The sequence below is a fragment of the Crocodylus porosus genome, unplaced genomic scaffold, assembly GCF_001723895.1.
Source record: "Crocodylus porosus isolate Cpor-Errol unplaced genomic scaffold, CroPor_comp1, whole genome shotgun sequence".
Classification (NCBI taxonomy): Eukaryota; Metazoa; Chordata; order Crocodylia; family Crocodylidae; genus Crocodylus; species Crocodylus porosus.
In genome coordinates, this window is record NW_017728906.1 from 95,931,173 (window position 1) to 95,942,157 (window position 10,985).

The following is a 10,985-nucleotide window of genomic DNA, read 5'->3' on the forward strand; positions in this document are numbered from 1 at the left end:
TGTGTGTGTGTGTGTGTGTGTGTGTGTGTGTGTGTGGTTGCCATGTTCTCCAACTTTTATGGAGAGAATATGAGCACTGATGATGCTTTCCTTATGCAATTTTGAGAGAAAAGTCAAATTGCAAAAAGGCAAGGAGAAAGGAGGAAGGCAGAGAGACACTGAATATGGTTATATTTTTACACTTATTTTCACAAAGCTAAGAAAAAAGTATGCAAAATCCTATTGCCTTTCCTCTTCACCCTATTTCCTTTTTCTGATAATTATTTTTCCTCAGTTGCCCTCTAATTATTCTATTTATCTTTTTTGGCACCTTTCTTTGGAAGGAATTGTCATGTTGTTATTTTAAAACAATGAACTGTATTGTACCTTACCCCCATGAATAGTTTTGGTGATGAAACATTTCTGCATTGCCCAGCCCTAATCACCCAAATCCAGGCTGTTGCATCTAAGCCATGGGCCCATATTAAGGCAGTGCTACACTACTCTTTTGAAACTGAGAGTGTTTATAACCTTGTGCTCAAACAACCTCCCCTTGACTTGTGCACCAGAGAGGTCATTTTCCTCCTTTGGGGAAAGAAGAGGAAGGAGCAGTCCCTCTTCCATCCTAGCAATATGCCTTCACGCAGAAGCCAAGGACTCTTCCTCTGAGGCAGGGTGTGTCAAAGTTTCCAACCACATGAAGATGTAATCAACATTTACTGGTGGTGGACTGAAACCCTAGAGCAGGGATGTCAAATTAACCTGAGATGGATCCAGACTTCAGGGCTCCTTCCAGGCTGGGACCAGTGGCTTTGGTCCAACAGATGCAAGGGGATCCAGGGTGACAGAGCCAAGTGGGCCACAGGGAGAGTGAGGTTGCATCAACGCAATCCTCACTCACCCTTCTACTGATGGGCATGTGCAGTAAGAACCAGAGACCCCAAATTTTGCAGTAGACCACGTCGCCAACTTCTGACACATGGAGGGCCAGATGGGACAACTCTGTGGGCTAGAACTGGCCCATAGGTCTTATCTTTGACAATCCTGCCTTAAAGGTTCATTTTAAAAAGCAGAATATATTATCTATTCAGAAACATGACTGAAAAACCAAATAGGTAAATGCTAAAACCATGCTCCTTATAAAGATTACGAACTAAAATTCTTAGTGATAAATAAGAGCGACTGGAGATTTTTCACATTACTGGGGGGTAAAGGCTCATATCTACATTAAATACACACTGGCCAAAATTTTCCAAAGTGTTTTATTATTTTGGGAGGCTTAGTTATTGGGTGCTTTTAAAAGGGTGCAACTAAGTGGGGGAGTACTCAACACTTTTTGAAAAGCAGGTGCCTTTAAAAGAGCTCAAGCAAGTCACACAAAACCTAGGGTACCTAAGAAACTTGTCTACCAGGGTACTTAAAAACACTTTGGAAAATCATGGGCTCTGTCTTTAATAGAATGAAGGAGAAATACTTGTAGTAAAATAATCACACTAGATGAGATGACACTTTCTGTCATGATAAGTGGTTACAAGATTTTCAGCTGGAGAATACCTTTACGTTTACATTTTTCAACTGACAGAGAAACTCCTGGATCAACAGCTCTCACAGACAGGGACGGAGGTCAAAGGCATGCATATGCATTCCTTACATGCATAGAAATAAGTGCACTCTATTAGAACTGCATGCCTGCTCTGACTTCAATGTATTTGAGATGCTACATGCATTTAATAGTCATATATATGGTATTAGGTTCTGTAACTGAGTTTCCAGGTGTTTCTGTTATTTTAGGGTAACTATTAGGTAATATATTCTTGTGAAAAAGGGCTTCCTTTTGTTTTTTAAGGTTGCTTCCAGGGGGACTGGGTACCAGGATGCTCGTCATGTTACATTTTTATTTTTGAGGCTGTAACAACATTTCCAGTAACTGTGTGTCAAAAAATTATTTTTTGGAAGAGGAAGTTTGGAATTAGTCTGCTACTCTTTCACAGACTAAGAAAAAATGACTTTCCCTAAAAGGAGACCTCCAAGGTCTGGGAAGTCTACAGCAGGGTTCACCTTTCCTTACAGGAATCATATTCTACATAATAAAGAAATGTGTTTGGGGAAATCGTTTAGTTCATCTAATCCATTAATCTTGCCCTGGGCAAAAAATTCCTACTTTCTGGCATGTATTTTTCCTGAATTAACAGGGTCACTGCCTAAAGGGAGGATCTCACAATAAATAGTTTAAGTATTTGTTGTAACAGAGCAGTTTGTAAGTTTGTTCTTATGTCGTAGATTTCATAGTGCTGATACATGTGTGTAAACACTTGATAAAACCAAGCCATTACCAAAGGAACAAAAACATACTAGTATTCACTAGCTAGTGATATTTTCAAGGCATTACCAACAAATTGATGCAAACTTGATTTTGACAACAATTTTTATTTAAAGAAGAAAATACTTCTGCCTCAAAGCTTCTTTATCCTTGAACATGATTAATGCTTGTAACTTATAAATACTATAACTTATATGGAAGTAATAATAATGTCAGCAGCAGTTTCATATCTTCAGTTTTCTATGCATATGATTTATATTTGCACCATTGCTTCATTTTACTGTAACAAAAACAACATTAAGGCAAAAATGTAATCCTGTGTCTCTCTCCAGTGTTTCCCTTATAGACACCCTGGTTTGAATTGCAAGGGGCAAGAATTTGTGGGGGTGGTGTCTTTTATTGGATATAATACTTCCTTGTCCTATATGAGAAGTACTACAACGTAAGTGTATCTCTTCATAATGTAAAGTCCGTATCAGGAAGTAAACAGTAAATGGTGTCAAGAAAAGACCAGGAAAATTCAAATTAGTGGGGAAGCAGTTGCTCAGAATAACATACACACAGATCAAGTAGCTTATCTGTTAGGCATTCACAAATATTGCAGAGTATAATGACTTCTGGGATGCATATGAAGCATGTATAAAGAACCGGATATGAATGTGCATACCTCTAAAGACTTAATTGTGCTACAATAAATGTGAATACTGCATTAAAGCCTAGTCCTTATTGGTGCTAGTAGTCCTCAAGGACCCAACAGGAATTATTCACAATTACAGAGAACAAAAATCACTAATGTTTCATTTTTTTACCCCCAAAAGACTGGGGGAACTGGGTTTATTTAGTTTGGAGAAGAGGAGACTTAGAGAAGACTTAATAGCAGTCTTCAACTAACTGAAGCGGGGTTTGAAGGAGGATGGAACTAGGTAGAACAAGGACCAATGGTCTCAAGTTGCAGCAAGGGAAGTTTAGGTTAGATATTAGGAAGAGTTTTCTCACTAGAAAGGTAGTAAAACACTGGAACAGGTTATCTAGAGAGGTAGTGGAAGCTCCATCCTTGGGGGTTTTCAAAACCCGGCTAGACAAAGCTTTGGCTGGGATGATCTAGTTGGGGATGGTCCTGCTTTGAGCAGGGGGTTGGACTAGATGACCTCCTGAGGTCCCTCCCAACCCTAACTTTCTGTGAGTCTAAGATTGTATGAGGACAGTCTAGGGCCCTTGCACAGCACATGTAGAAGTAATGAGGCAGTGCATCACTGCACTATATGGCACGCCTAGTGGAACTGCTCCCATGTAATTGAATACAGAAGTGACTTTACTCCAAATAGAAACAATAAGAAGCGTTCTAGTTTGTGACCTGGGATTAAAATCCCTCCATTTCCAATTCTCATGAATTTAGACAATGATCATCTTGGCCATTTAGGCTGGATTTGGGTTTAGGATTGGCTACTGTTTGCAATAAAATTACATTGATGGCTGAATTTTAATTTTAAGACTGTCAAGGGAGATTAAGTAAGGGTTCCCCCAATAACTATTTCTTGACTTTATTGCACAAGTCAGTTAAGGCAATGAAATGAACAATGCTAGGGTTATACAAAGGAACTAGTTGATACGGGGAGGATAACTTTGAATTTCTACAACTCCTGTGTATTTAAAATCTCAGGCAGACCCTGCCATTCATGGAGCTTTATGCATTTATTATTAACATAGTACAGCACTTTTGAAAACAGGATGAATGGCAAGCATGCAGAAAGGGGTCTAAAAGAAAATAACTTAGCAAGCTGACTGCACCATTCTAAATCACCATCACTTTTTTTAAAGGCACTAAATAAGATTTAAATGGAGTATATTACATTTAAGACTCAGCCTAGTCTATATAATGAGCGAGGAGGCCAAGGTAGAAATTAAAGGAAAAAAAAAAATCTAGACAGGTGTCAGGAAATATTTTTTCACCTGAGAATCATAAATGTTGGAAGAGGAAATCAAGTAGGGTTAATGAGGCTAACACACTGTGGGCCAAAGAACATAAAATTAGATGGCATCATGGGCGGATGACAAAAAGGAAGTAATTTGTAATTACCCAGAAGGCAGGAATGCTTCTGATGTTTTTGTATGGCGACATGCACATATGCAGAGTAATATTCTCCTCTCAGCTACATCTGTGCAAGTAGACTACCAAGAGCACAATGGAGAGAGTTTAGTCTTTAGCTTTTGTGTATATGGGGAGAAAGGGTTATCCTATCCTGAACCAGCAGAATATCCATGTTCTAAAATTGCCGTATCCACTTGCAGAGTTACACGAGGGCCTGTGACAGTTAGGATGCAATCCTGCAAAGGTTGCAACAGAAAATAGCATAGATCTAATAGGTTTCTATAAGGATATGGCTTGGTACTACATGACATTTTGATTAAGAAACTAGACTGCTATAAAATCAATGTGACATTCACATTAAATGGATTAAAAACTAGCTAACTGGATAGGTCTCAAAAGATAATGGCAAATGGGGAATCATAATTAGGCAGGAGATTTTTGGGGTGACCTACTTTGATTGGGTCTAGTAGGTCACCCCAGCTCCTATAACCTATGCTGTTTACAATTTAATTAATGGAAGAAAATAAAACAATCCCTGATAATGTTTGCAAATGAGTCAAAGATGTTCCTAAAGGTAGGAAATAGTGACTACAACAGGACAATGCTATAGAGCTTTTCAATTGCTTACTAAGCTGGCACAAGCAAACAACATGCATTTTTTTACAGTGAAATGTAAGGGTATAAATCTAGGAACAAAGACTGTTGGCCACATTTAAAGTTGAGGGACACAGTGATTCTGAAAACTATTTGGGGATGATAGATAAGCTGAATGCAAGCTCCAAGCATGACACTGGCTACAGGGATTAATGTGACTCTTGGATGCATATACAGGGGAATATTGAGGGGAAGGGGTATTATTCAGCACCTCCTTTTTGGCTCCAGAATTATGCTAATAGACTACTGTTTCCAGTTCTGGTGGTCACACTTGAAGAAGAATGCTGATAAACTGGAGGGACTTCAGAAAAGAGCCCCGAAAGTGGTCAAGGGACAAGAACAAGTAGCTCTGCTGTCTGAAGTCAGGCAGAAGGCAGGTAGATTTGAATCTTACAGAATAACTAAATCAGAGCTATGTATAGCATAAGTGTTTGCAAATCCAAACTTACTTCATCAGATGCTGTGAAAGGATATAAGGCATAAGTCAGGATTTCTAACAGCGAGAGACTCAAACTATTTAGTTTATCAAAGAGAAAGTCAGAAATTTTCTAGCAGAGGGCTTCTCAGCCTAGTTGAAATGGTAAACAGTATCTAACTGCAGGAAGTTAAAGGTAGTCAGATGTAAACTGTTGTTTAGGGACTTGAACAAAGTGGAATGGCATTGCACTTAGGTGCCTAACAGATGGAGTAGTATCGGGTCCTAAAGGGTAATTATCTGCCTTGTATCTGCAGTTCAGAATGCCACAATCTTGATTTTAAATGCTTCTGGGGAAAAACAAACCTAGTGACAGCAAAAGTAACTCTGCGTGGAACTTGAACCTGAACTTGAAAAAAATAATACATAACAATCTGAAAAAGAGTGTATGTATATGTGAAGGGTCACCTCCAAAAAGGCATTTAGGCAGCTAACTTGCATTTTGGAGGTGACCTTAAGTCACTCAGGGTTATCTGAGGTTGTAAATCTTTTTGACTGTCATGAAATTTCAGCTCCTATAATCATTAACATAAACCACTTTGTCAGCACACCCATGCTGAGTTCCCATTAATTGTTACCTTGAATGTTAAATCCAGACTATGCTATCACTTGCTTCCCTTTTCGTGCAGTGCCTGACCCTAAGCCTGTCTGAATACATGGGAGCCTTTCCACTGATTTCAATGCATGTTCTATTATCAGGGCTGTAAGAAGAAATTAAAAAGCTACCTTAAAAGCTTGAATGCCCTGAATGTCCATTAACTGGGGGAGAGGGGAGAGGTGAAGGAGAGGCGTATGGTCAAACACATTTCAGAGCACAGTTTCTAAGTAAATATTCCACCTTAAAATTTGATACCAGATGTGGCCATTTCATCACAGTTAATATTTACAGCATAGTTAAGCAAGACAATAACCGGTGCCATGGAACATAGATATTTGGATTCAAAACAATTGTTCACATGTTTTTAATAAATAGAAGTCATGTAATGAGATTTAAAAAAATCTTCACACAGCACATTAATTATCATTCTCATAAACATGTGACATTTTTAGGTTATATATGCTCTGCACACTACAGTTTAATGTAGAGGTACCTAAGCAAAGTCTAAATGAGCCAGAGATAACTTAGCTACCTTGGTACCAGAAGCAATTCAGCTGTATTATCATGGAGCTCTGAGTTAATTGGTTACACCATGACAAACTCCAACTGAGAACTGATGATCTCAGAGCTAACAATTTACCGATGAGTGCAAATTCCCTTTATCTTCCATAGCAAATAACACCCAGTCCACTTCTCTTTGTGTCTGAATGATACGCATGTAAGATTGGAGCTTGTGATCTAGAACAGGGGTTCCCAAAGTTTTTTTGCTGCAGCCCAGCAAACTGCAGCCCAGAAGTGGCTGCGGCCCAGCAGTCACAGCTGACCACAGCCAGAATTTCTGGCCAGAAGGCAGGTAAGATTACCCCCACCCACTGTGTGGGGGCGTGGGCCAAACCCCGCACTGCTGCAGGCCCTGCAGAAGGAGCCGTGGCCTCTCCGCCCAGCTCTGGGGCTGTGGTTTGCTGGTCTGCAGCCACTTCCAGTCCAGCAGCCGACCATGCTGAGAACTGGCAGCCAACCCACCATGGCCCAGGGATTGAGAATCCCTGATCTACAAAACTGAGTTTTATGGACAAGAGAGAAATGTTTGGAAGAACTAGCAAAATTAGTAGAACTAGCATCATCTTCCTAATTTAAGAAGGTTTTCCTTTCAGTCATCTAAACAGGTAACAACCTCAGGCAGAGTCCTCTTTGCAGAAATTGAATCCCTAAATATAAACAAATGCCAGATAGACTATCTTCATGCTTGCAGATACAGACTTGGCATGAAAATGTAACTTCCATTGACTACAGTAGTATAACCATGGTGGGGTCACTGAGGCAGTAGCCCCAGGTACCACCTGGGTGAGAGTGGGGAAGGAGGGTGAAAAAATAGCAGCTGCTACTGGAGCCATGGAGTCGAAGACTTTCAGGGTGGTACAGTGACAGCTGGAAGTTGCTTCTCAGCTGCCTAAGGCACTCAACTGACTTGTTACACCTCTGCTTATCTACTTGAAATGCATTATTCTTTGAGAAATAACAACCACCTGGTTCAGATAGTGACTGTATATCTACTAAATATTATAACGATAACGTGAACATTGTTTAGGAGACAACTTGTTCATCACTGAAATAAACTAAAGGCTATAGCTGTAATCTCTAATGTAATATATGAGCTATGTTCAAGCCACCTCAGGAACCTACAGTAACCTTAGGTAATGCTCTTCCTCCTGAGGGACAATGGGATTCTTAGCCAAAAAACAGAACAAGTTGACAGTGGGAGGGAATTTTTTTTTCTGGTGGCTCCATGATTTCCCTTTCTCAATATATTAGAATGACTACAAACTCTACCTCCTTGAGAACAATAGCAATACTTAACAATGCCATCATCCTCATAAATCTTTCTTTCTCACATATTGGAAGAAGAAGGGAGCCAGACATCAATATCAGTTAAACTACATGCTGGACTTGTACAGTTCTGTAAGATACCTGGATATCACGTTGAGCAGCCTGACATAAACTTATAACAAAAAATTCATATTAAAAAGAAACCGTCCTTTCATTAGAACAAATGCAAGCCTGTATAGCAGCCCCCAATGCTTCACAAGTTTATTTAGATAATTTCCCTTGAAAATATTTCAGAGATGGGCGTTCAATGTTAACACGTCATACTTCTTTCCAGTCTGATTATTCAAAGGAATGAGTGTGGTTCCTTGAAATCTTAGGACACAGAAAACTCCTAAGTGCTCCCTTCCCTATGCCTTATATTTAAAGAAAAATCTTATTAGTGTCTTGGGTAAAAGTTTTCAAAAGGCAGCAGCATTAAAGGTTTAGTAGATAGTTTAGAAGTCAGAGAAATCAAAGCTGTTGCAATGGCTGGGGAGGGAGTGGGTGGGGGGGGGTGAATAGGTAGCAGAAAGAAACCAGCAAGAGAGAATTCTGGTGGGAAGCTAAAATGGTCGGCGAAGCACAAACTCTCCTTCTTCCTGGAAATGGTACAGAAATGATGTCCACTCATCTCCCCACCACTTCCACTACTTTGAATTTACAAGAGGAGAGGATTTTTGTCTCCATACCTCCTTCTTTTAACCACTCTGGGTGGCTGAATGTCCTCTAAGGTGGGGGAGAAAGGGGGAGTTCACTGGAAGAGACATAGAGTCCTATTTCCTTTCTCTGAAGAGAAAGTAGAGAATGAAACAGAAGCCAGTGGAAATCAGTTTCAAAGCTTTTCAGTGGGGAGTAGGTGATGAAAATAAATGGAAGACCTTCTAAGCTCCCTAGCAGCAGTCCCCTTGATATAAAGGATAATCTCTCCTAATACTGAACAATGACAAAGGAAGCCACCATGGAGAACATTCTTAATTCCCTTGCATTTTTGCGTTCGTTTTAATGTGGAATTTAAAGTTCTATTTTAATGATTATTTTTAATCTCCCCATTTTTAAAAGCGATACTGGCACATTGCTTTGCATCAGACTAGCATGGTGACTTTGTATATTTACCAGGAAACTGTTTCTGCATTGTAATGAACTGCAATTACACCTTGCTTTTGGACATTATGATTGTAGCATGTGATTTAGTCGTTGCCTGTGCTTACTCTGGTGCGTTATTGAAGAGGCAGAACTAATCAGCCCCTTAGGGAACCTAGACAAATTACATTGTTTGCATGATTGGGCTCCTGACAGTGCTCTAGAACCATGATTTAACACATGTGCAGGACTTTAGAGTGCTTTTAAAATGGCCAATTGCATAAAAAATTAGCTCTGGTCAAATGAGGTATTAGGTTAAAATGAGGCTGAAGTTGGTTTCTTATTCCCAGTTGCTTATTCCTGGTTCTCTGTTCCTTATTCCCAGTTCCTTATTCCCGGTTCCTTGTTCCTTTTTCAAAGCTAAACTAGACCTAATAAAAACTTGTTATTAATGAATTACACATCCTAAAGAGACAGAATTTCATTAGCTATGCATATATACTAATTAAACTGTAAAATAATATCCCACATCAAGTACAGAGCCCTAAATGAAGGTCAGATTAGGATGGGATTATGGGGCAAAATACTTCTTGGGCCACCCCAAATTTCATGGCGATGCCACTGGGGAACTCTCCCAAAGAACCCTGACCACAGTCCCGCCTGGCCCAAAGCAAGGTTTGGCTGTGCCAGGCTGCCAACTAATAGCCCCCATACCCACTCTACTAAGTATAATGGTTTGAATAAGGAACTGACTTTCGGGCTGGGATTATGGCTAGAAATTCTGCTTGGGCCACCCATCAGAGTACCTCTGTGACACTGGGGGACTGTCCTGTACATCTTTGACCAAGGACTTGCCCAGCCCAAAGTGTGGCCAAAAGACAGCACCCCTGCCACTGTGCTAAGTATATGGACCTGAATAAAGAACTGGATTTAGGGCTGGGAATATACCCAGAAATCCTTCTTGGGCCACCCCAGAACACATCTCCCTGTCACTGGGGGACTCTGCTGGACATCTCTGAGAAGCGGCTTACCCGGCCCTAAATGCGGTTTTGCCGTGCCAGGCTACCAACTGACAGCCCTCATGCCCACTATACTAAGTATCATGGCTTGAATAAGGAACTGGCTTTTGGGCTGGGATTAGGGCTAGAAAATCTGTTTGGGCCACCCATCGAAATACCTCTGCACGACCGGGGGACTCTACTGGATGCATCTGACCAGAGTCTGGCCCAGACCAAAGTGCGGGTTGGCTGTGCCAGGCTGCCAACTGAAAGCACCACAGCCACTGTGCTAAGTACTCGGACTTGAATAAAAAACTGGATTTTGGGATGGGATTATACCTAGAAATCCTTGTTGGGTCACCCCATGCCATGCCTCTGTGGCACTGGGGCACTCTCCTGCACAGCACTGAGGACAGACTTACCTGGCCCAAATCATGGCTTAGCCATGCCAGGCTGCCAATTTAGAGTCCCCCAGCCACTGTGATAAGTGTATGGACCCAAATAAGGAGATGGATTTTGGGATGGGTTTATAGCTACAAATCTTTCTTGGCCCACCCCAGACCACACCTCTGTGTCTCCAGTTCCAAGCACAGGGCCAGAAAGACAGGCAATGCTGCAGAGTGTCAAAATGTACATGTGTCAGTGTATAGGGAAGAGTGGGTTAAGTTCATTAGGAACTGGGGAATCTTTTGAAATAGGAGGGCTGTGAATAGGGAGGACAGACTCCATCTGAACAAAAATGAACCAAGAGTGTTAAAAAGGTTGCAGATGAGTTTTTGACCTAAAACTAAGGGGATAGCTGACCAATGTGAAAGAGCACATGGTTTTGATTGATATATGGGTTAGAAAGATGTCATAAACTCTATAACATATTACAGAGGATAGAAGTGTTAGAAATGGAATATTGTTAGAAATGGAGTATTGTT

At 40.7% G+C, this 10,985-nt stretch overlaps 1 protein-coding gene and 1 long non-coding RNA gene across 2 annotated transcripts in view; both read right to left on the minus strand.

Annotated features, from left to right (window-relative positions):
* Nucleotides 1–10,985, minus strand: part of COL4A2 (collagen type IV alpha 2 chain) — a 241,031-nt gene that overhangs the window by 206,065 nt on the left and 23,981 nt on the right. The window lies entirely within an intron of this gene.
* LOC109306320 lies at nt 9,744–10,057 on the minus strand. Its single transcript, XR_002099940.1, has 2 exons — nt 10,010–10,057; nt 9,744–9,833 (listed from the first exon to the last, which is right to left on the minus strand). It is a non-coding gene; the product is annotated as an uncharacterized LOC109306320 (long non-coding RNA).